A 24,985-nucleotide genomic window follows, 5' to 3' on the forward strand; every position below is an offset into this window, starting at 1 on the left:
GCTCAGGGGAGTAGTGGAGGCACCATCCCTAAAAGCCATGTAGATGCGGTGCTGAGGGAGATGGTTCAGTGCTGGATGTGGGAGTGCTGGGTTAACAGCTGGGCTTGATGATCTTTTCCAACCTAAACAATTCTATGATTCACCTGCTCTCTACACAGCACTTCTCCAGAGATTGCTTTCAAATGCAAGATCTGACCTAACTGTGGAGGGCTTGAAAATTAATGCTCTATTTTCTCCAAAGACTCCTTTATTTTTTCAACTAGAATTCTTGCCTGCCTGGATTTTGTCATCTTCTTTGTGTGTCTTTGGTATTTCTGAACCCCAGACCTGTGAGAGCTCCTGCACAGTGTGTCTGTCTGGGCAATGGTATTTCCAGAGACTCTCTACCAGTGCCTCTTCCAGCACCTGCAACCTGTCCTCTCCCTGCACCTGTGGGGCATGTGCAAAAATAAAGCTGGTTTGTGCTTGCAAAGCTCATGGGCTAAGCCTCTGCAGGGACCAAGTACAGAAAGTTCAACACTGCATGGTTTGTGGGAACACGGTATTATACCCACTAAAGTCAAAGCAGTAGTTGTTGGCAGCTTTACTGATTTTAAAATGAAATCCTGATGATCAGATGCATGGGGGGTTTTGTGCTTGGGGTTTTTTTCTGCAGTTGTTGCACATGCAGCATTTGTTTAAACGTCTGTGTGCACATATCACTAAAGATGGTTTGTCAAAAGTTGGAATGGGTGTGAAGGGCTCATTGGGAACTCTGAGATACAAGTGAGGGAGTGGAGACCTTGCCTATCTTAACCAAACCATACCCAATGAAAACTGAAGGCAGCAGAGACAAAACAACAAATCCCAAGTGTTTTTCCAATGTTCATTTAATTACCAGAAATGAGCTTTTTGTTCATTTTAATTATTACTTACCCACAGCACTTTCTCCACAGCTTTTCTGTCACCTGGAAGGGTGACTTCTGTGTGCCCAACTGCAGGTTTCCTCTCTCCACAGAAGACCAGGGTAGTCCTTTTCCTGGTGTGGTGGTTTAGCCCTGGCTGGGTGCCAGGTGCCCACCAAATCATTTTGTCACTCCCCCTGCACAGGAGAGAGAGAAATATAATAAGAGGTTTGTGAGTCAAGGACAGGGAGACCACCCAGCAATTAGTGTCATGTTCAAAACAGACTCAACTTGGGGATAAATGGTTTGATTTGTTAATGAGCCATCAACAGGAAGATGAGAAACCAAACTGAATCTTAAAATACCTCCCCCCACCCCTCCCTCTTCCCAGGACTCTCTTTCCTTCACCCCAGCAGCGCAGGGGATGGGGGTTGTGGTCAGTTCATTACAGATGGACTTTGCCACTGCTGCTTCTCAGGGTGAGGCTTCCTCACACTTCCCACTGTTACACTGTGGGGTCCCTCTCATGGGAGAAAGTCCCTCACCAACTTCTCCAGCATGGCTCCTTCCCATGGACTTCAGCTCCTCATGAACTGCTCCAGCATGGGGCCTGCCATGGGGCAGCTCCTCACACCCTGCCCTAACTTGTGTCAGCCACCGGGAGAACAGTCCCTCAGGGATGGACTGCTCCAGCCTGAGTCCATCACAGGGTCACAAGCCCTGACAGCAAACCTGCTCTGGCCTGGGCTCCTCTCTCCTCACAGGGCCCCAGGTCTTGTCAGGAACTTGCTCCAGGGTGAGCTTCCCACAGAGTCACAGCCTCCATCAGGCATCCACCCGCTCCAATGTGGGCTCCTCCACAGGCTGCGAGTGGGTCTCTGCTCCTCAGTGGCCTCCATGGGCTGCAGGGGCACAGCTACCTCACCATGGTCCTCACCACAGGGGAGTCTTTCTCCCAGGACCTAAGCACCCACCTTCTCCACTGACCTTGGTGTCTGTGGAGATGTTCTCACATTCTCCCTCCCTGTTGCTGCTGCAGTTTAGCAACTGGCCAGCAACTTCTTCCCCTTCTCTTATATGTTAATCACAGAGGTGTTACCTCAGTCACTAATTGGCCAGGCCTGGGTCAGCTGTGGATCCATCTTAAAACTGACTGGCATTAGCCCTGTCAGCTAGAGGGGAAGCTTCTGGTAGATCTTTGTTTAAAGAAGCCACTCCTGTAGCTTCCCCCCACTACCAAAACCTGGCCTGGCCTGGCCTGGCCTGGACACAACCACTACACCTAGGGACACCTAAACCCCACAAGACTCTCAGTCACTCCAAGCAGAGTCGAGTCTCCATACCTTATGTTTCTCACAAACTGTTTTTACTCTTGTAACACACTGGCAAGTAGCATGATTGTAGTCACAGAATCATGGAATGGTAGGGTTGGAAGGGACCTTTAGAGATCATCTAGTCCAACCTCCTTGCAGAAGCAGGTTCACCTAGACCAGGGCACATAGGAAAATGTCCAGGTGGGTCTTGAAGACCTCCAAGGAAGGAGCCTCCACACCCTCCCTGGGCAGCCTGTGCCAGGGCTCCCTCACCTCAACAGTGAAATAGTTTCTTCTTATGTTTAAGTGGAACTTTTTGTGTTCCAGCTTCATCCCATTACCCCTTGTCCTGTTGCTAGCTAGTTGGTTCTTTCCCTCTAGCCCTATATCCTTTGAAGTGGGATAAAGCCATTCACACAAAAAGATGTACTGACCTTTCCTATGGATACTTGCAGTTAGTGTTTGTCAGCAGCTGAAGGGGGCACATACTCAGCAAAGGGGTCATGTAATCTAGGTCTGTTTGCCAAGAGATTTCTAGAACTAGAAGCCTTTTGGAGCAGGCAGAGTGTTCCTGAGGGCACTGCCAGCCTACTTTAGGAACAACCACTCTAGCCAGCCATTAAACCTAACCACTTTTGCACTTGTGGAATGAGCTGGCTCCCACTTGAAGTTTTAATGAGAAGCATTAAAAGGAAAACCCTACATTTTTTCTTCCCAAGTACCTGGTTCCCTGAGGCACTACGGTTCACTATGTAGGTTCGTATCTCTTCAATCAAAACACAGGGTCCTGCTCAGCCTGCTGGACTTTTACAACAAATTAATCCTGTTAAAATTTGTAAAGTGGAAAAAATAAACAGCTCGTGACACTGAAGTGGCTTGTGCATGATTCTTCAGGAGGATTAAATCAACTACTTCACCCTTGTCCATTTGCTCTAACAAAGCAAGAGCAATGTCAAAGGTCATGATTTTCTGAGGAAGGGTATCACAGGGAGCACCTGGAATTAGGTTTTGTAGATATTTGCTGACAGTGGGGAAGAGGTGAGAGTCACAGAATCATGAATCATAGAGTCAGATGGGAATTCTTGGCCTCCATTTCAGTGCAGAGGAGGAGTATTCTCCACAGAGCACAAATTCTTTCTCCAATCCTTCCCCAGCCATCATTTCCTTTCACTAATGGCCTCATAGTCTGGCTTTGCCTCATTCCTGAGTGCTTGCTACAGTTCCACTTACTACATCCAGCCAGTTCTAGTCTTCACTCCTCAGCATCACTCAAACTGAACTACTTCACTCCAAGTGTGTGTTTTCAGCCCCGTTCTCCCCACCTGATAGATCCTAATCCTGTTCTCCTGCTCCCTCCTCCTAGCTGCCTCCCTGCCTCCATTGGGCACCAGCTTCTCCCTCCCAGCTCTTTGTTGAAGACAATCCCAGTTTGTTGCTCAGCCAGACCAGGTCACCTCTACAGTTATTTCCTGTTCCAGTCTCCCTAAAACTTATTTTCTTTACAGCTTTCAGTCTGCTCTTCTATTTTCCCTCCTTCCTCCTACCTCTCCTGTACTTTTTGTACAGTCTCTACTCCACCTGCATCTGATGCACAGAACGTCCCGTGTGATACAGCCTGTGACTGGAGAGTTGAAAACCAGGAGCTTTTTGGCTAGTTTTCTGCCAGACTGATGAAGTGGGGTCAGATGAGCACTGGGAGGATGGGGTCACACTGAGAGGATGGACACACTGAAGTCAGATGAGTGCTGCAGGGGAAATGCCATGGCATGTCTGGGTCACTATGACACAAAGGGCCAAGCCACCAAGGCCAGTGTGCTGATGAGTTCTAGTCTAGGACTGGCTTAGACTCCCTTAGAAGCTGAGGGATTGCAGCCAAGAATGTAAAATCTGAGCCTGAGCTAACAGGTACAGGAATGGAGAGGCTTGGCCATGGAGCAAATTGCACCGTGGCAGCTGCCCCCAGACAAACTGGCTGCTTGTTTGGAGGGATGAAGGAGGAGCAGGGAGTTCAAAGGAATGCAGGCATCTAAAAGCAAGACAAACTTAGCTCTGGCTCATCCAGGGAAAATTTACCACTCATGGGGAGTGGCTAAGTTACTTTTAGGGATCATGTTATCTGCTCACAGCCTGCTGTTTTCTTTTCCAACTGAGACACCTCAGATAATCAGAGGGTTGAATTACTTATGTGACCAGTTTTAATGGCTTGAAATGAACCTTTAGGATACACTTAGAATCCTCTTTGTCTGCCATGAGGACTTGTGAGGCATGCATCAGTGAGATATCCAACTGTTTAAAAGACTTCAGCTTTACAGAGTTGATGCCAGTTTGATGTGTTTGAAAGCTGATACTATATATCATCATTAGTGCTAACACCAGTTAACATGACAATGGGTATGTTGTTTTGATATGTTCACAAGCACAGATAGTTGGCAGGCTCCTTGTACAACATCATTTGCTGTCATTAGTATTGTATGCCTGTCTGTGCTAGGTCACAATTTTCCCTCTGTATATGTTTGTTCTTCCTGAACTACAATATTTTAGAGTGCATAAATATGTTAGACTTTAACAAATGCTGAACCCACTGAGCAGGTGCCAGTCTTGGGAATGGTGGTACTTTACAATAACCCTTTGAGATGTGGAATTTCTCTTTCCTCTTTCAAAAGTCTGAGGTGTTCGTTACAGAATGGAGCAGGCAAAGCAAGACTGTCCTTAAGTTAATCTCATAAGGAAAATTCACCAGGCAATCTTTCCTTACTGCTTTTACTTCTTTTACAAAGGAAATGCATGGCTTATTGCTGATTTCCTCCTCCTCAGCAGCATTTCCTAGATAATAAACTATGGACTATGTCCTAGAGGTATTGGGACTCTCTGTAGCATTTATATATGCCCCAGATTTTTCACAAGGTGATGTAGAAATCACATCTACACATGATTTACAGATGATAGAATCACAGAGTGACAGAAGATTAATGTTGAGAGGCACCTCTAGACATCTGTCTAGGGAGCAGGCTGCTCAGCTGGGTTCTGAATATAAGGATGGGGACTCTACAACCTCTCTGGGCAACCTGTGCCAGTCACCTTCACAGAGACAAAGTGTTTTCCTATGTTCAGATTGAATTCACAGGTTTTAATTTGTGCCCATTGCCTCTTGTTCTATCACTGGACAGCACTGGGATGAGTTTGTCTCTTTAGATACTTATATACATTGCTAAGATCCTTCTGAACCTTCTCTTCTCAAGGCTGCACACTCCTAGCTCTCCTAGACTTTCCTCATATGACCAATGCTCCAGTCCCTTAGTCATTTTCATGGCCCTGGTCTATCAGACAGTCCTCCCTGTTTTATATCATCTGTACACTGATCAGGTCGTTAAATGAAGATTCTCAATGGTACTGGAGCCAGTATTGAGCCCTGGGGCAGAGCAGTAGTGACTAGCCTGCAGCTGGACTTTGCACCACTGCTCACAGTCCTCAGGGCCTGGTTGTGCTCTTCATCATTGTGCCACTCTGTGTTTTCTGTTTGTTATGTTTTGGGGATTTAAGGTTTTGGTTGTTGGTGAACCAAATGAACGTTTGTTTTCTTCCCCAAGTTGAGAAGTCCTGTCTGTTTTGCCTGGGAACATAAGTGGCAATTGAACCCTCCTGTCCTTAGGGAGTTCCAAAGGCCCTTGGTAGTTAAGGCTGATTGGGGTCCTTGGTTCCTAGATGGACCTAAACCATGACAGATGGTACCTATCAAATCAATAATTTTCTTTCTCCTTATGTTATTACACTATCATGTTACTACACAATCATGTTTTTTCTCCTGCTTTAGGAGAAGGCACCAGTACTCCAAAGTTTTGTGTCTATTTGAAAATTCATTGAATATCACCAGTAGGAAAGAAACACATATATTCAGTATCTTCATTTTCTATAGGCTGTGTCTTGGGTTATGATGATGAGAATGTTGTATTATAGTCAATCTAAATTATGAGTCCACATAATGGAAAAGATATATCCAAAATATGTTGTTCTGGTATACTAGATAGTAGTATAGTAACATAGTAGATAGTAACAGGACAAGGGGTGATGGGATGAAGCTGGAACACAAAAAGTTCCACTTAAACATAAGAAAAAACTATGTCACTGTGAGGTGAGGGAGCCCTGGCACAGGCTGCCCAGAGGGGTTGTGGAGTCTCCTTCCTTGGAGGTCTTCAAGACCCACCTGGACATGTTCCTGTGTGACCTGATCTAGGTGACCCTGCTTCTGCAGGGGGGTTGGACTGGATGATCTCTAAAGGTCCCTTCCAACCCCTGCTATTCTATGATTCTAAGAAAACAAACAAACAAAATCTATGCATTTTTTTTAAAACCAGGGTCAAAATACTCTGCTGACATTTGGATTGTGCTAAACAAATGATAATGCAGTATTAGACTGTTAAAAACACATACAGAGGAAGTACAAGTCAGACAATGACACTGTTCTTTGGGAAAAGTGAGAATTGTGCATTTGTTTATTTGTATTTATTTAGGTGTATTTATTTCTTTGTAAGTAAGCAAGAACAAACTTTGCAGCTGCTAATTCAATTCATATTCCTGGAATCAAGCTGTAAACAAATGCTTGTATTTTTGTTTTAGAGGGAGGATGACATTTGGTAGCTTTCCATTGGTCTAAAAGAAGGAACATCTGTTGTAACCATAAAAAAACTTGATGATCAAGTTTACCACTTCCCACATTAGCAACATTAGGCATTTGGGTTGAAATCCAGATCAGACTGAACTCGGTGAAAGTTTCACTGTTAAATTCAGGGTGGCCTGGATTTCAGCCCAAAGCAAGGCTTTAAAAACAATAGCACAGTGAGTACATATATATATAAAAGTAGGCTGTTGCTGGTTGTAGGAGACATACACTGACTTGCCTAAAATGACATTTCAAAATGGCTTTATGTTAGGAAGGATGTATCAAGACATATATTGCTACTGAAGTGGATTCTATGTTTAAAGAGAAAGCATGGTTAAGGACTCCTTTGGTCAGATCATATCAATATAACCATAGAGCAGAAGAATTTGAAAGGTCTCAGGAAGAGAAATAGCTTAAGTCACTGTAGCATGTTGCCTCCTTTAACCATGAAATGGATGAAGGATGCCACTACATCATATTCATTTCTTATCAAAGTGAAAGAAATGCAGGGTAGGTAGATTCAGAGAAATAAAGCCTTCTCCCTATAGATATATCATTGCCACCACTGAAGAGTTAATCGTAGTGTGCTCAAAATTTCATTGTCCAAAGCTGACTGAGTCAGAAAATATGAGCTTCATGTTCCCCTCAGGTTTGGTTACATCAGGTACAAAGCTTGGAATGAAGTCTGAAATTCCTCACAAAGCGTGTTTGTTCCTCGGGACCCTTTTCATCTCCCTTTCCCAGTCACCTCGGTATGAACTATTCGACTTAGTGGTCAAGACCTTCCTCTTTGTCCAAATGCTGTCAATCTGTTCCCAAAATGACAAGGTAAAAACTGTGCTTAGAGCTTGGATATACACACTGAGAAGGCAGCTGTAGCTATTTGAGACGCCACTGCCCCCAGCTCTTTGTACCTGCCAAAGATGCCTGCCCCAGATCTGGTGGCAAAATGAGACACAAGGGTTTCTCAGCTATTTCAGTGCAAAGTCCAAGAGCTTAACTCAAGCTGCCCCCACCCCCACTGCCTTGGCACTTCATGCCTTAAACACTGGACTTGATCCTGAAGCAGCTTAGAATTATCAATGTTTTCAGTCTGCTGACTCTGCCGTGTGGGTTGTATCCTCTGGGAGAGAGGCAGTGATATTTTAAAGCAACACACTTATTTTCAAACCAATCTGTTTCATGCACCATTAGCCACAGAGGCTGCTATAAGCTTTGCTAGCTTTAGACTAGTTTAACAAAACAGTGTTGGGGTTTTTTTTTCCCTTGTTTTTTAACTGGAGTGAGATTTTTTAACAAGAAACATGAGTTAACTCCAAGAAAAGTGAAAAAAATTCCCTGCCTGCAGCACTGCCAAATAGGGCAAGTAGCTGTTCAAAAGGCTGAGCTAGATAAACTTGCATTTTTCTTTGGTTTGGCTCTCTAAGAGTTACATAAAACTTATCAGCTGTTATGGGGCCCCTTGAAGCTTGCACAGCAGAATGTAAATAGAGAAATAAATCTCTGGTGTTACTGATATCCAGTGCTCTTAATACACAAAACTCACTGACTGCTTGCCCTGTCTTTCACACTCTTTAGCTTTCTAACAAGTGTCAAGTATCACAGATGTTACTTTGGAGAAAAATGCCTTGAACCCCTCCCACTCCTCTTAACAAAAAGAATCCTGCCTCAACTATGCCCTAATATTTCTTACAAGGTTAAACTTATGTATTTTAACCTCTAATATGGTCATGTATTTCACATTATACCACAGGTCAGTTGTTATATTTGTGTCATTTCTGTAGCAGCAGCATCATTACAGTTGTAATGCTAACCCAGCTTGCAAAGATTTGTAGTGAAAAAGGCCTGGTCACATAGATGTCCCATCAAGGCACTTGCTGCTAAAAACCTCTGTCGTTGACACTACTGGCCTTTATTTGCTATATTTGCTTAATTATTATACTATTTGCTATATTCTACTTGGTTGTATCTTAGATGGCTGGTTTCTTTCTCCCTCTACAAGGCAGATTTTGCTTCTTCGAGGTGAGATAAATTCTGTGATTGATTTCATAGCACAACTTACAAACTCAGCAGTAAATACAACCTAGAGTGGAAGGAAAAACTGGCCATATGATGCGAATGGCTCAAGTCTCTATCGCTGCCAACTCCTCTCTGCAGCCTGGGAAACAAGCTACTGGCCTTTTGAAAGGACACAAGTGTGCACATCAATAGTTACTGCTGGCTTTCCCACTGGCTGACTCACAGATCACTTGTGTTCTGGACAACACAGTAAACAAACACACAGAAAACAGGCAGATGTATAAAGGTTAAAAACTGCAGGCACTTTGCCCATCCTTGTTAACTTCCCCCTCACTACCTGTAAAAGAGAGTTAATCCATCTCTATAGTCATGAGACCGAGTGATTTCCCTGTTAAATCTTTATAGAGCTAAAGAGAAAGCAAGAAATGGTCACACAAACCTCCACACATTTAATTGTTTCTCTCTTCTGCCAGTTTTAAAAATAGTTGATAATATTTTCAGTATTTATGCCTCATCTGGAGTCCTGTGTCCAGTTCTGGGCTCCTCAGCTCAAGAGGGACAGGGAACTACTGGAGAGAGTCCAGTGCAGGGCCACCAAGATGATCAGGGAACTGGAGCATCTTTCATATGAGGAAAGGCTGCAGGAACTGGGGCTGTTTAGTCTGGAGGAGACTGAGGGGGGATCACATTAATATTTACAAATATCTAAAGGGTGGGTGTCAGGAGGTTGGGGCAGCAATTTTGTCTATTGTATCTAGTGACAGGACAAGGGGTAATGAAATTAAGCTGGAACACAGAAAGTTCTACTTAAACATAAGGAAAAACTGTTTTCTTTTGAGGTGAGGGAGCCCTGGCACAGGCTGCCTGTGGAGGCTTCTTTTCTGGAGGTCTTCAAGACCTGCCTGGACATGTTCCTGTGTGACCTGATTTAGGTGGGACCTGCTTCTGCAGGGGGGGTTGGACTAGATGATCTTTAACGTTCCCTTCCAACCGCTACCATTCTATGATTCTCTGAATATTTATGACAGTGCAAATGTAAGTGAAAAATAAAATCTAGACTGTACTAAACTTTTCAAAGCAACAAGAACAAAAGATGATCTTTTCTGATGTTAAAATGCCTCTTTGCTACCATATGTCTGCCATGAGTTATTTACAATGACATCCTCTGCTGTAGAAATAAAGTTTATTTCTGCCATTGTTTCAAAAAGAATCAAGAGTCAAGCCCCAGCTCTTTCATTCCCTAGGAGGAAGAAAGTATTCTGAAGCTCTTACCGGCCTTTATTTTTAATTCATTGAGACTTTCATAGAAGCATAGAATGGTAGGGGTTGGAAGGGACCTTTAGAGATCATCTAGTCCAACCCCCCTGCTCAAGCAGGGTCACCTAGATCAGGTCACACAGGAACATGTCCAGGCGGGTCTTGAAGACCTCCAAGGAAGGAGCCTCCACAACCCCTCTGGGCAGCCTGTGCCAGGGCTCCCTCACCTCACAGTGAAATAGCTTTTTCTTACGTTTAAGTGGAACTTTTTGTGTTCCAGCTTCATCCCATTACCCCTTGTCCTGTCACTAGATACAATAGACAAAAAGGGATGTCCCAACCTCCTGACACCCACCCTTTAGATATTTATAAATGTTAATAAGATCTCCCCTCAGTCTCCTCCAGACTAAACAGCCCCAGTTCCTGCAGCCTTTCCTCGTATGAAAGATGTTCCAGTCCCCTGATCATCTTGGTGGCCCTGTGCTGGACTCTCTCCAGCAGTTCCCTGTCCCTCTTGAGCTGAGGAGCCCAGAACTGGACACAGGACTCCAGATGAGGCCTCACCAGGCCAGAGTAGAGATGGAGAAGAACCTCCCTTGACCTACTGCCCACACTCTTGATGCATCCCAGGCTGCCATTGGCCTTCTTGGCCACGAGGGCACATTGCTGGCTCATATTTAGTCTATTATCAATCAGCACTCTCAGGTCTCTCTCTGCAGAGCTGCTCTTCAGCAGCTCGACCCCCAGCCTGTCCTGGTGTGTGGGGTTTTTCCTTCCCAGCTGCAGGACTCTGCACTTGTCCTTGTTGAACCAATACTTTGAAGTATTACAGCTGTTGGTAGACAGAATGTATTTGTGGATTAAGCAGACAGAAGATGACCACTCAACTCAAAAAATACAATATTCAATTTGTATTTTCAAAGTTCAATTGAAATAGAGATGGAGGTTTTTATCTCATTAAAAAGACGTGAAAGCCTCTAGTTTGGGGTGGTTTTTTTTCATCTGAGTGTACCGTTTTGCAGATGGACAGCAAAATTTTGGTGTATTTACAATCCATAGAAATCTTAAATGGATTACTTCTGTTAGGCATCACAAATCACTATTAAGCACTTTGCTGTGGATTTAGTGGTACTGAGGAGCTATTGAGAGATCAAACTAGCAGCTTATTGTGTCTAGTTGCAAATCTCTTTACCCCTGAAGCTTTTGTGTTATTAATTTTTTAAAATCTAAAGTATGATACATTGCATAATTATAAATACACTTGCATTAACTTTTGACCTTTTCCATAATACCTTGGGAAACAACATCCAAAAGAGTCATTCTTTTTGCTCCTCTAACTGAACAGATTTGTACCAATCGTGCCAATACAAATGCCACAGGCCTTAGAGGTGTTCACTAATAATGATTATTTGCATAAGGTATCATTTTCCAAACAAATATTGACAAAGTCATCCTTTATCAATTCACAGTGTGAATATGCAAAGCAGTGACACAGCTGGCAGCAGCCATTATAACACACAATGACTTTTTTCAGTCTTTCTTTAACTGATGTGATTTTACAAACTACAACACTTACAGAGTATGTTTGCACTCACCACTTACACTCCTGGCTGTACACCTGACAAGAAGAGCTCTATGGGTATAGTGAATTTGCAGATTGGTTTGAGTTTCTGTGAGTTTTCTGCAAAGAAAAATAAGGAGGTAAGTGGAAAAATTAAAACATATCTTTGTCTGAAGTGCTATTAAAAAGAATTGTCTTTCTTCCAATGCTGCATGGTTCTATGATAAACATGGGCCAGCAATGTGCCCTCGTGGCCAAGAAGGCCAATGGCAGCCTGGGATGCATCAAGAAGAGTGTGGCCAGCAGGTCAAGGGAGGTTCTTCTCCTACTCTACTCTGGCCTGGTGAGGCCTCATCTGGAGTCCTGTGTCCAGTTCTGGGCTCCTCAGCTCAAGAGGGACAGGGAACTGCTGGACAGAGTCCAGCACAGGGCCACCAAGATGATCAGGGCACTGGAGCATCTTCCTTATGAGGAAAGGCTGCGGGAACTGGGGCTGTTTAGTCTGGAGGAGACTGAGGGGAGATCTTATTAACATTTACAAATATCTAAATGATGGATGTCAGGAGGTTGGGACATCCCTTTTTGTCTATTGTATCTAGTGACAGGACAAGGGGTAATGGGATGAAGCTGGAACACAAAAAGTTCCACTTAAACATAAGAAAAAGCTATGTCACTGTTCAGGTGAGGGAGCCCTGGCACAGGCTGCCCAGAGGGGTTGTGGAGGCTCCTTCCTTGGAGGTCTTCAAGACCCGCCTGGACATGTTCCTATGTGACCTGATCTAGGTGGACCTGTCTCTGCATGGGGGTTGGACTAGATGATCTCTAAAGGTCCCTTCCAACTCTATAATTCTATGGTTGTATGAACTTTACTGACCTGGTATATATGAACAAGAGGGCAGTTGGATTTTTTCAGGTCAACGTAACACACGTGCAGAACTTTGGCAGAGGTTTAGGGTCATTTGAACTTGTGCAGTCATCACCTTGAAAAGAAACAGGTATGTTTTTATATTTTTAAAATCCAAGGAAACCAGGGCATCCACTATATCCAGAGACCTGTGAACAAGTACTGAAAATTGAAAACAGTTGTGGTCAGACTGTATTACTGAGGAAGCTTGTCCAAGCCATTTCGGTTTCAACTAATGGTTAAAATGATTTAGAGGTGAAGTCATGTGTTGCCCAATGACATCTGTTGAACTTAGCTAATGTGTTCTAGTTGTTTCTAGTCCAAGAAAGCTTGATCTTTAGTTAGCCCAGTGTGTTTGTTGTTGCCTAGAGTTAAGCTATTTTGGTTTTAGCACATCATAGAGACGCTGAGTTGCAATTTGTTCAGGTGCTTCATAAACCTATTAACTTTTCACAGTTTATTATAAATCTCAGATCTGGTCTGTGCATTTACACTTTATAGAGAACTGATTCTTCTTCTACTATCCCAAACCTTTTCCTGAAACAGGGACAGAGGTGGCACAGCATTAGCAAGTAGAAGAGAGGTACGCCTCAAAAAACATCCAGTTAGTAGCAAAGTGGCCAGTTACTATAATTAAAAAGTTCATCTCCTACATTCTCATCCACAGTCTTCATGCACCAACGGGTATTTGTGTGCTCTGTAGTATGTTCTAAGTATGTTTTGTATCACATGCTTGCGGCCTCTCCTTTTGCTGTATCACATACTAAAAGGACTTGTTGGAATGTGTGTGTGGTGCCAGTGATGCATCTCATATCCACCCATGTGGAGATGTGCTTTTCCAGGAACCTGCCTGTGGATAACTTGAATGTAACAGTTTCAACTAAAGAGTGTTGTTTAAAAACAAAAAGTCATCCTTGCAGAATGTGGGTAATCCATATTGAACAGGCACATGGGAAAGAGCTGATGGTGATGTGCAGAGAAGTTGGATATAACTGTGAATGTTAAATGCTCTTTATTTCGCATGCTCACTGTTAGAGAACAAGAGAAGCAAAGTTAATTGGAGCCTGACAAGACCCACTGCATACCTATCTGGGACTGATTGCTTCCATAAGCCTTCAACAAGGACTTCAGGAGAAGCTGAAAGCAGATAGGTACCAGCATCTCTTTGATGAAAGCAGCGTTGCCCAGGATTCACCAACAGCCAAACAAATCAGATCCTTTTTGTTACTTTCCTCCCTCTCTCAGTCATACTCACTTCTAGCATATTATTCCCAGATCTGCACTCAGTTGCTATAAGCACTACCTGATTGAATGAGCTCTTGTGATTAGCATTCTCACTACACACAATAGCTAGGCAGAACCAAAAGGTATTAAAAATATACATTAAACCGCAAGATGCCACAGGGAATCGGGAAGCTTTTGCAGCTATTAAGTGCCATCAACAGATGGCACAGAGTGACCTACTTTGGAAGAAATAAATCAAACCCAGAGAGGTTAAAGTTGCTCTGGCAAGGAGTGCTTGTGCTGGCACTGGGAAGCACTGGGGACTGACAATGGGGTATCTGGGGGCTGCCAACTGACTTTGCAGCCCAGGCATCATTAGTATGTGTTGGCTGTGCCGTAGCCTACTCAATATGTGCCAGTAATATTAATCCACGTTCCCTAGCAGCAGGTGCCTCTATCATAAGACTCTCTAGCCTGGTTACTTTGCAGATTGGCAGAAAGTCCAAGGTTTGAGCGACTTGAAAGAGCAAAATCAAACTTCCAAGCCTAGCTATGTGTTTTCTGGAGTCAGGCTGGGTATTGATTCTACAGTATCACTTTTTCCTTTTAATAGATACTTAAGAAAAGATGTACTGCTCCACGGGGTTGTTCCTTCCCAGATGCAGGACTCTGCACTTGTCCTTGTTGAACCTCATGAGGTTCCTCTCTGCCCAACTCTCCAGCTGGTCGAGATCCCGCTGAATGGCAGCACAGCCTCTGGGGAATCAGCCAGTGCTCCCAGTTTGGTGTCATCAGGGAACCTGCTGAGGGCACACTCTGTCTCCTCATCCCGGTCGTTGATGAAGATGTTGAACAAGACTGGCCCCAGAACTAATCCCTGTGGAACTCCACATGATGTGGAGTTGGATAAAATGTGTGTTTAAAATAAATTGTTTTCAACAATTAGGAGGCTTTTAGTAAAAAAGAGACTTTGAAAGGACTTATTCTTTGTTTTGTAAATCTCTTTGCCTATCAAGCCATGACTTGCTTTATGTCATATAGCACAGTCATGTAGCAGCTAATCTTCTTTAAAAGGAATTTGTCCCTTCATGGGTATGTAGTTTATGGAATATCCTGCTGCAAAATATCACTGAAGCTAAAATCCAGCAGGCCTGAAAAGTATTGCAATGAATTGATATTTATGAACACCATAGTTAACCAAATTTATAACAAATATTTTAAAAAGAGTTTGAAGGAGAGATGGTAAAGCATCAGATTTTTATTCCATACTCTAAGAGCTTAGAGGACATATCTTTGGAGGTAAATGACCTGATAGCTATCTCCTCTGTGCTGTGACTAGGTTAGTACTGATGATGCAGGTACGTCGGAGCAGCCTGTGCAGGGCTGCCGTGTGTGTGAGGGACCCCACGGAGGTGCAGGGAGGACTGGTGCAGAGCCCACCTGCCATGAGGAGGGACAAATGGCAGAAGCTATTGGGAATAGACTGACTGAAACCCCCACTCCCTGCGCCCCTGGGCCGTTCAGGGCAGGAGGAGGTAAAAACACCGGGATCAGGGCTCTGAGCCTGGGAAGAGGGGAGGGGTGGGGAGAAGGTGTTCTTAAAGGGCTGGTCAGACTCTTCATTGTTGTGCTGCTCTGTGTTGTTTTATTTTGGTTATGTTTTGGGTTTAAGGTTATGCTTTAGTTGATTTTGCATTAAATTATTTTGTTTCCTTCCCCAAGCCCAGTAGCCTGGGCTGTTTTGTCCTGAACCTTAAGCAGCAATTAAGCTCTCCCTGCCCTTTGGCAATCCTCAGGTCTTTGGTACTTGAGGCTAATCGTGGTCTGTTGTCCCTTGATGGGCCTAAACCACAGCATAGACTCTCAATTTATGGCATGTTCTGCACTGTGTATCCAATGTTAAAACCACAGAATAAAAAGCAACAACACACAGTTTTAGTCCTAGTTGTTGCAATTTCCTCCATGGTTCATACGTTCACAGTGGGAAACATGTTCTTCTGTGTTTTTAAAACTACAGGGACACCACAATTAACATGTCATAAGTTTGTGGTTTACAAAACACTGCTTGCCAAAATGGAACTGGATATTTTCTTTCAGAAATTGAGGTTTCTTGCCTAATCCATTTTGTCTTAACCTTCCAGCTGCCTTTTTGGTAAAACATCAGCTGAAGAAAACAAAAAACATCACTCTTTTTTTTTGTTTTCTGCTATTCTTTATTGTTTGGTGTCTTTTCAATGTTCTATGCAACAATAGCACAACAATTCAACAGTATTTTGACCTAATAAATTACTGCCTGATGCTCCATTGAAAGAAATGTATTACACTGAGCCACAAATACAGATTCTGCTGCTGCTGGATGTGTTTTCCATCTGCAGAGCTTTTCCCCAGCACTGCCTGACGACATCCCACGGATTACACTGACTCATTGGGATCTCACAAAGCCTCTGCCTAAAGCAGATATTAGCAACAGCAGGTATTAGCAGCAGACATCAACTCAATGAAGCAGCAGAGTAAAGCAGAGAGGGAATTTTTAAGAGTGGTTGCATCTGCATGTGAACTAGTGGAAAATAAATATAGGGAAGGATCGATTTAATCTGTTTATATAACTCACTTAAAATTAACTTGCAATTAGGGCCTCACCAGGAGTTACGCAGTGATTAACACCTTCCAGCTACTGAAATAGGGACAGTGAGTACAAGCTGGAACACAAGAGGTTCCAAAGAAACACAAGGAAGAATTTCTTCATTGTGAGGGTGAGGGAGCACTGGAAGGGGCTGCCCAGATGAGTTGTGGAGTCTCCTTCTCTGGAGACATTCAAACCCACCTGGATGAGTTCCTGTGTGACCTACTGTAGGTGGTCCTGCTCTGGCAGGGGGGTTGCACTGGATGATCTTTTGAGATCCCTTCTAATCCTAAACATTCTGTGATTCTGTGAATACAAGCATGGGTTCTGGGCAAGAGGCTGTTTTAAGGAGAGATGAGTTCCTGCCCCCAAACCAGGTCCTTTGGGGCCACCCCTGCCAAATGCCAAAGCATGCCACTAGAGGGAACTCAGCCTATTCCCTACCAGGCCTTGGCACTGCACTTTCCCTGCTACACAACTACTTGCACCTTTACTTCAAGCTATATGCATACTTCAAACTGTATGCCTATGTTTTCAAGACACCTGCTTCATCTGTTAAAGCAATTCCCCAGTGTTCTTCCCTATCACACACAACATCTTATATCTTTTATATTAGTGGTAATGTAGGTTTTTAACTTTTTCTCTCCTGGTTATTTTCTTTCCTCATCATTTCTTTGTCTACATGGTGTCAACACTCTGGAAATGAACCAAAAAGTTACTGAATATGCTGCTGGTCACTACTGGGTGTGTAAAGCACGTTCCTTGCACTTCTGGCAAGAAAGGGACTTGGGAGTAGGAAAATAAGGAAGGGTGGAGACCTGCTAGGGGTCCTTAAAAGGTGAAGTCAGGGAAGCTGTCTGTGACTGAGGAAGACAACATGGAGAAAGGTTTCCAAGTAATCAAAGAGCTCCTTCCTTTGGCCATCATGTATCAGCTTTCTGTTCCTTCACCAGAATCTTACATCTGCCCAGAGGGAAGCACCATCCTTCACCATCCTTAGGGCTCAGCCCACATAACCAGCTGCATCGTAGTGTTAAAAGTAAGCAAAGCACTTGCTAAGAAAATTGTGACTAAGCTGGCATTTAGTTCAAGACTGTTGCATCAAGATTACTCTTATCCTTCCCCCCCCCACATCTTCACACTGTGTCCTCACTCTATTTGAAAAGTAGGGCATGTTTGTTTTAAAAATGATATAAAAATGCACCAGTTCGCAAAAGTGTAAATAATCATCTCTAATAGAAACACAAGTTAATTCTTTGGTGTTACCACAGTGAGAAGGAATAAAAACAGGCTGTCTTGCCTGTTCAGAAGTTGCTGTTTCACCCCAGGGGTGTTTCAGTGTGAGGTTGCCTTCTTACTGGGTGCTACTTCTAGGGCAGCGAACCCCTTTTTGTTGGAAGACTGAACACTCTGAAATACGCTGATGTTGCCATCAAATATCTAAAGGGTGGGTGTCAGGAGGCTGGGACATCCCTTTTTTCTATAGTAGATAGTAACAGGACAAGGGGTGATGGGATGAAGCTGGAACACAAAAAGTTCCACTTAAACATAAGAAAAAACTATTTCACTGTGAGGTGAGGGAGCCCTGGCACAGGCTGCCCAGGGGGGTTGTGGAGGCTCCTTCCTTGGAGGTCTTCAAGACCCGCCTGGACATGTTCCTGTGCGACCTGATCTAGGTGACCCTGCTTCTGCAGGGGGGTTGGACTAGATGATCTCTAAAGGTCCCTTCCAACCCCTACCATTCTATGATTCTATGATCAAACCTGGCACATGTCCCAAGGTTACAGAGGACGGTCACTACGTGATGAGGGGTCACTGTAGCAGGGCACTCTGCCTAGTGACAAGATACAAGATGAAGGTCACGCTGTTTTTCAGTGGTAAAGGCTGTTTCAGACCAGCCTGACCTGACCATCTCCAAAAAAAACTAGGGAGGTAAGAAAATTCCTGAGCTAGTGGGCTGTGAAGCAGATATCTGCAAGATAATATTGGTGCTAGAAATCAGATGTTCCTGCTAACTCTGTGGAGATGTAAACTCAGTAATACGTGACTGACAGTCAATCACTTTATTCTATAAATGCCCAGTCCCATTTCTGTGGAGTACAGGATTCCTACATACACTCCTTTGGAGTGTGTCTGGAGATCACCTCCTTTAGTGGGGACACCCCTCAAGGTTACCCTCTGGAGCTGAATCACCCACTGTTATTGATATAGGTGTGCAACACCATTCTCTATGAAATAAGTAATCATTAAGCTAGCTTTGAACTGTTAATTCAATTAAGTAGCAGCTACAGTATTAATAAAGTGTAGCAAGTATTCCTCTGAGGCATTGCCTACTGAAACACAAAACCTGTATTTTCATCCTGATTGAAACTGTATATAAAATATCTTTCCAATTCAAATTACACCATTATTGTGAAGAAATAAAGTCCTATTTTGCTATACTCTCTGAGTCTGTCACTATCACCCTACAGCTGGGAGGAAGAGCCACCAGAACTGCCTGTTCTCGCCTGACCCCTCTTTTCATCCCACCACTTCCTAAAGGCACACATTTCAATGAGTATGTTCCTTGCTCATTCTTGTGTACCTAGCTCTGGCTCTCCAGAGCTTCAACATTGATCTCAAAGGGCATAGTAGTCAGAAAAACAAAAGAAATAAAACTTCATTACTGAAAAATAAAGAATGAAAGTGAATGATTTTGTAAGCAGGAGCTGAATTCTGCACAGGCAGTCAGTTGGGCACGGTTACCTGTGTGGACAAAGTGATGGCACCTCTGTTGCCATCTTCTCTTTATGGAAGTTAACTTACAGGCAGCAAGGAGCCACGTGGCTGCTGTTGAATTTGATCTGTGTTATTATAAATTTTAAATCCTACCCTTGGCCAAAGTGGGAGAAAACTCTGCAGGTTCCATATTAAAGCCTTTGGGATATTTGTTTTCATTTATGCAGAGAAAACATAGTTTCAGCAGAATCACAGAATCTCAAGGGCTGGAAGGGACCTCAAAAGATCATCCAGTGCAACCCCCCTGCCAGAGCAGGACCACCTAGAGTAGGTCACATAGGAACTCATCCAGGTGGGTTTGGAATGTCTCCAGAGAAGGAGACTCAACAACCCACCTGGGCAGTTTCTGTTCTTTGAGAAGAGCTCAAAGCAGGCAACAAGCAGAAACTTTCGACTTATCCTCAGCCTTCCCACTGCTGGCTGTGGGGAGAGGACAGAGAGGTTGAGCTGAAAATTGCAGTGGTGTGTATAGATTAGATATTGTATCAAAGAATCAAAAGCAAGGTGGAGAAAAGTGTAATAGTAATTTCTCATGTGCAAGTTACTAAAGCTATTAGGTAAAAAGCCAGTACAAAACTCAAAGCCTAACTGCAGACTGATTTATCTCACCAGCCTTATCAACAACTACAAATACCAAACATTTCAAAGCAGAACATTATCTTCATTGCCATTTACATACTACACAGTGGGATGAGGAAGACTTGCAGATCACACAACAGCTGTGTGTACTAGCAAAGGCTGGAGCTCTGGAAACTCTCATTCTCTTCCCGAGTTAGTGAACAGCCTGCTGAGTGATCTTAAGTATGGAATCATTACAGTTGGAAAGGACCTTTAAGATCATCAGGTCCAATCACTCACCTCACACTGCCAGGCCCATTACTAAACTAAACATCCCTCAGCACCTCATCTATGTGTCTTTTTAGTATCTCCAGGGATGGTGACTCCACCACCTCCCTGGGCAGCCCCTTCCAATGCTTCACAACCCTCTCGGCGAAGAAGGTCTTCCTAATATCCAATCTAAACCTTCCATGCTGCAACTTGAACCCATTTCCTAATGTCCCATCATTCATTACTGGAGAGATCGACCCTCACCTCACTACAACACCCCTTCAGGTATTTGTAGAGGAGTGATCACATCTCCTCTCAACCTCCTCTAGGCTACATACACATCCCCAGCTCCTTCAGTTGCTCCGCGTCACGCTTGTTCTCAAGTTCACTTCTGTATGCCTGTTTTTCCAGATGTAAAATGTGATGGCTACTATCATGCACATACACACTTTACCTGACCACTTCTAAAAAACTGTTGAAACCTGAGAGCAGGCAACACTTGCACAGCATTTTGTTGTCCATAAAGCAGTGCTAGCCATTAAGAATGCTGTGCTAAGGCGCAATTTGTAGTATTTAACAAGTACTGATCAGAGAAAAAGTCAGTTACAAGACTTGCCAGCTCCTATTGTCTTTCCCCAGATGGTCCCAGTCAAGAACTGGTGGCAAACTGCATTTCATCCAGTTACTAAAACTCCCTGAATGTGCAGTAATATCAAGGTTTGGGAAATACTCATTTTTCTTGCAATGTATTTCCTTCCCACATAATTCAGTGGCAACATCTACACTGCTTCTCTCATCTCTCAGTTGACCTTGTTTTTCAGAGTCTTTTTTCTACCTATCTCATCCATTTTTTTCCTTATCACTCCTAGTACAAAAATGTATCAGCACTTTCTTTAGTGCTTGCATACAAATAATGTCTAACATTTGGACAAGGTCTCTCCATTTACCTCTCCATTAACTCCTCCAATGACCTATCGATCTTCTGCAGATGACAACGTGCAATTTCTGAGTATTCTGATGCTAGGAATGCAACTTACAAAAGTTGTATGAGATATATAAAGATGATATATAAGCAAATTTCAGTTCTCAAGCTATACATTAAAGCCACATCACCTTCTTTATTGTCACCAAGCAGTAAAGAACATAAGACTCAGGTGATGAGAGAGAAAACAAGAGAAAGGCCTGACTCTATATACTAAGCTCTTCATCCAATGTAGCTCTAGGTCTTGTTTCAGGGAATAAAACCCAACGTAAATTGCATTTTGATGGCTATTACCATCCCCACTTACATTTGCAAATGAAGGTTCATAGAGGTACTTGATGAAAGCACACTGCTTCATTGAAGGAGCAGATGACACCTACCACAAAAACAGCACTTCCTCAAAACTTTATGCTTCATGACCTTAAGGATGGCAAAATGGCCACAATTATACCACTTCTTGAAACACAAATGAATTCTGAACTACAACTAAAGACTTGGCAAAGGCACAGGATTGGGAGCACAATGCCAGTCGAGCTCCGTCCTTACAAAAACACCTCGAGTTGGTCACAAAACTGATTATCCAGTGGCATAGAATGGAGTAACAACTGGAGTAGCAACTGTCCTTCCCTACTGCTTTCTCTTAGCTACTGTAAGCTTCTGTCTCTGTTACAATGCAGGATTGACTTCATCATGGAACATGCTTGTGTGTGTGCTGGCTGTCCTGGTAACAATGTGGGGGGGGAAAACCCCCAAACTAGCAGTTGTACTGGCTCACAGGGAGCATGTCCAGCCCCTGGTGACCCTACGTGTGTGCCTCAGGGGGAACAGGATGGGTAACCACAGTGTTAGATCTGCTTTAGCAGGGGATTGGACTAGATATATTTAGAAGTCCCTTCCCACCCCTACCATTCTGTGATTCCGTGAAGTCCTACAAGAGAAGTCCCCAATGCCCAAATATTTCCTCGTTCAGGTACACATTAATCACCCCAGTTTGCTCACCAGTGACAATGTACAGTGTAAGTAAACATAGCCAATGTAATTCTCAAACAAGGGTTTATGAACCACCTGGACTCTGCCACACACAAGCCTGAGTAGTGTAACTTGTACTAATGTCACTAGAGCAATGGTAAACAAAAGCACCAATGCAGTACTTCCAACAGGGTCGGGGCTTCATAAAATCTAAAGGCCTACTTTCTGGGAGCTGAATAAATGACATCTTATCACTTCATGTGAAAAAAAAGGTTACAGAGGAATGCTGACTTCAACACAGGGGAAGAAGCACCTTTGCTAGGATGTGTGGGCTGTGCAAATTAATTCCTGAGGATTTTTGATTTTCAAATTCAGCTGAATTCTTGATGTTCTCCTCTCAGCTCTGATCAACATTCTGCTACACTCTCAACACAAAAGAGAAAGTTCACAGCCTCTATGTCACTGATAACGTTCTGTTGCCCAACTTTGGTAGTTTGGTCCTTTATTTTGACTAATAGATTTCTCCAGTTCTGGGCCCCTCAGCTCAAGGACAGGGAGCTGCTGGAGAGTTCAGCACAGGGCCACACAGATGATGAAGGGGGTGGAGCACATCCCTTATGATGAAAGGCTGAGGGAGCTGGGGCTCTTCAGCTTGGAGGAGACTGAGGGGTGACCTCATTCATGTTTACAAATACGTGAAGGGTGTGTGTCAGGAGGATGGAGCCAGGCTGTTCTCAGTGATGGCCAATGATAAGACAAGGGGCAATGGGTACAAGCTGGAACAGAAGAGGTTCCAAAGAAACACAAGGAAAAACGCCTTCCCTGTTGAGGTGGGGGAGAACTGGCAGGGGCTGCCCAGATGGGTGTGGAGTCTCCTTCTCTGGAGACATTCAAACTCACCTGGATGAGTTCCTGTGTGACCTACTCTAGGTGGTCCCACTCTGGCAGGGAAGTTGGACTGGATGATCTTTTGAGGTCCCTTCCAACCCTGAAGATTCTGTGATTCCTCTTGCCCTCATTGTTTGGCAAGAATGGATGAAACATTATCGTACCCATCTTAACTTATGGTCTAATGAGGCATGGAAGCTTTACATTTTCAAGACTCCAAAAGCCTCATCCAACAGCTTTAGAAGAACTGGCTGAGGAGCCAGGGACTCTTTGGCACTTGCATTTAATGAATCTGTAACCCTCAGGAATATTTTGACAAATCAGGGCAGAAACAAGGAACTATATTACGTTGGTAAATTTTACATAGGATTGGAGGTAGCATTCAAATTAAGGACTGTGATGTCAGCTCCAAGGGTGAGGGAAGAAAAGAGGCTGATGGCAGCAGAGACAACCATCGGGGGGGAAAAACCCAATACTTCCTTTTAAAAAATGCCAACATACAAGGCTGATGGAAACTGACTCCTCAGGATAATTACCAAACTCAAGAGACAACTGTGAGTTCAACTGACAAAATTAACCATTGCCTAAAGCTACGGGGAACTGCTGAAGGCATTTTCCTTTGCACTTGATGACATTTGTGCAAAAGAAGCAAGGAAAAAGGAAACACAACAGCAAGACCTATACCAAATCTAGTCAACTGGGACTTAACAGTCTACTTGAGAGTCATCCTTTGTGAGATTCTACTGGGATTCTTGCTTTCCCTATTTATTAAATAATGGAAAAATGACTAGTTTTGTTAATTTATAGAAGACAGGATAGGACATGCTAAATCATGGACACTGAGATTAGACAGCAAAGTGGGCTGTTTAAGCCATACATTTACCTCAAGCATGTACCATCATCAATATGGATCTATTTCGCAATACAGTGAAGCTGGAAGCCTTCAGTATAGACCAAAAACTGTGTATGAGGTCTTAGTTTTGAACATATATATAGCCTAATAGAATGATAATGAAAAATCTAAACACTATGTAATGAATTTCTATAAAGCAAAGAGGTTTTTTGACCAATCTCATTTCAGGGCTATGTTAAGGCATAGCGTCAATTCACAGGCACAGAACGGGATGCCATGAGCCAATGCTTACACTGAATCTCTGAAAACACTTCCATGCTAAAGACCCACCTCAGCAGAGACCTTGCTGATAGCCTTTTCCTCCTACACATCCATCCTAGTACACTAGTCCCCAGAGAGTTGGGTTTTTTCCCTGTAGATCCCAACACTCTGAAATGCTTTTCTGTCTTACATAAACATATTCCCTGCTTTAGTTCTCTTAAATACTGGATTAGCAAAAGAACTGCAATTCCATGTTATCACAGAATTGTAGGGGTTGGAAGAGACCTTTGGAGATCATCTAGTCCTATCCCCTGCAGAAGCAGGTTCACTTAGATCAGGTCACAAAAGAACGTGTCCAGGAGGGTTTGAAAACCTCCAGAGGAGGAGCCTCCACACCCTCCCTGAGCAGCCTGTGCCAGGGCTCCCTCACCTCAACACTGAAAGAGTTTTTCCTTATGGTTCTGTGGAACCTTTTGTGTTCCAGTTTCTTTCCATTATCCCTTGTCCTGTCCCCAGTTATCTCCTCAACATGCTTGTCACACTGATCTACAGCCCAACTGCTGAACCATCTTACATCAGAGGAATGTGCTTTCCAGCACTGCTATCAGCAAGAGGCAAATTTGGTGAAAAATACGAAGCTTAACTTGCCCCATCCCCACCTTTCTGCTATTGCTACTTTTCAGTATCAGTGACTTTCGTAACCACTTACTATTAAAGTGGTGAAGCAGCACTGCAGCAAGAATTTGGATCTGCTTGCCAAACTTTCTCAAAATCTCGATTTTCAAGAAACAAAACCAATACGGAACCTAAAATGACCAACCAGAAAGGAAACACACAGGAATTCTTAAAGAGCTATCAACTCAACTACTGGGATAGTCAAAAGTCTGAGAATGACAAAAATATTTGTACTGATTCACTGGAAGTTCATTGAAGTTCACAGAGTGAATTAAGACACACACACAGAAAGAAAGAGAAAAGACATGC

General features: G+C 43.5%; 1 long non-coding RNA gene across 1 annotated transcript; it reads right to left on the minus strand.

Annotated features, from left to right (window-relative positions):
• Positions 1-865: 865 nt before the first annotated feature.
• Positions 866-12,670, minus strand: LOC133624804 (uncharacterized). The gene is made up of 3 exons (XR_009818140.1): positions 12,566-12,670; positions 11,726-11,811; positions 866-1,081 (listed from the first exon to the last, which is right to left on the minus strand). It is a non-coding gene; the product is annotated as an uncharacterized LOC133624804 (long non-coding RNA).
• Positions 12,671-24,985: the final 12,315 nt, after the last annotated feature.

The sequence above is a fragment of the Colius striatus genome, chromosome 2 (assembly GCF_028858725.1).
Source record: "Colius striatus isolate bColStr4 chromosome 2, bColStr4.1.hap1, whole genome shotgun sequence".
In the NCBI taxonomy this organism is placed as follows: domain Eukaryota; kingdom Metazoa; phylum Chordata; class Aves; order Coliiformes; family Coliidae; genus Colius; species Colius striatus.